The 1117-nt window shown below is 49.6% G+C and overlaps 1 non-coding gene across 1 annotated transcript; it reads left to right on the top strand.

Annotated features, from left to right (window-relative positions):
• The first annotated feature begins 485 nt into the window (after positions 1-485).
• TRNAE-UUC lies at positions 486-557 on the top strand. The gene has a single exon. It is a non-coding gene; the product is annotated as a tRNA-Glu (tRNA).
• Positions 558-1117: the final 560 nt, after the last annotated feature.

Below are 1117 nucleotides of genomic sequence, written 5' to 3' on the forward strand. Positions count from 1 at the left end.
ACTCCACACAAAGGACACGAGGAAAAGACTAACTTCCCTTTATAGGTGGAGTTCTGCTTTAAGATCGGGCAGCACAGAGGCTTAGTGGTTAGCACTTCTGCCTTGCAGCACTGGGGTCCTTGGTTAATATCCTGAACAGGACACTGTCTGCATGGAGTCTGCATGTTCTCCCTGTGCTTGTGTGGGTTTCCTACTACAGCCCAAAGACATGCTGGTAGGTTAAATGGCTCCATTCAGTGGGCCCAAGATGGCTGCTTCTCCTCCTAAGAGCTTTGAGTGGAGATTACTGATTTACCCCTCTCAGCGGGGGCGGGCCTCAGAAAACAGAGGCCTCATATGGGCAACACAGAGGCTTAGTGGTTAGCCTTGCAGCACTGGGGTCCATGGTTCAAATCCTGACCAGGACACTATCTGCATGGAGTTTGTGTATTCTCCCTGTGCTTGCGTGGGTTTCCTCCGGGTACTCCGGGTTTCCTCCCACACTCAGGTTGGTGGTGCAGTGGTAAGCACAGCTGCTTTTCAAGCAGAAGACTCGGGTTCGATTCCCGGCCAACTAAATCTCACAAGATGGCTGCCTCACCTGGTGTCACCCCTCCCCCTTTCCCATTATATCTGTATATACAATATTCTCTCTATAGTACTGTGCAAAAGATTTATTCAGGTGCGGCCTGGTACGGTTCAGGAGGGGGCGCTCGCTCATCCCCACCCCCTTTCCTGACCAGCCGGGCTGCGTGCTCAAAGATGGATTTTGGGGGGAACCCCCATGTCATTTTTTCTGCTTAAAATCCATACCAGACCTAAGGGCCTGGTATGCTCCTGGAGGAGAACCCTTGCCGGTTTTTTATTCAAAATTTGGCATGGATCCCTGTTCAGAATGGAACACTTGTGCGAATCAGATGCGTACCCATAGAAGATAATGGGCCTGAATTTGCACCTGAGCCGCACCGCAATGCCTAGAAAACGCACAAGTTTTTTGGGAAATGCGCAGTGCGAATGCATCGCACATATGTGAACCAGCCTCATTAAAATCAATGTATTTTATAATGTTATGCAAATTGGATTCAGTTTAAACCGCAACCAATTTGCATAGGTGTGAACTGGGCCTAAAGGGAACAGG

This window comes from Rana temporaria, chromosome 12 (genome assembly GCF_905171775.1).
Source record: "Rana temporaria chromosome 12, aRanTem1.1, whole genome shotgun sequence".
NCBI lineage: Eukaryota > Metazoa > Chordata > Amphibia > Anura > Ranidae > Rana > Rana temporaria.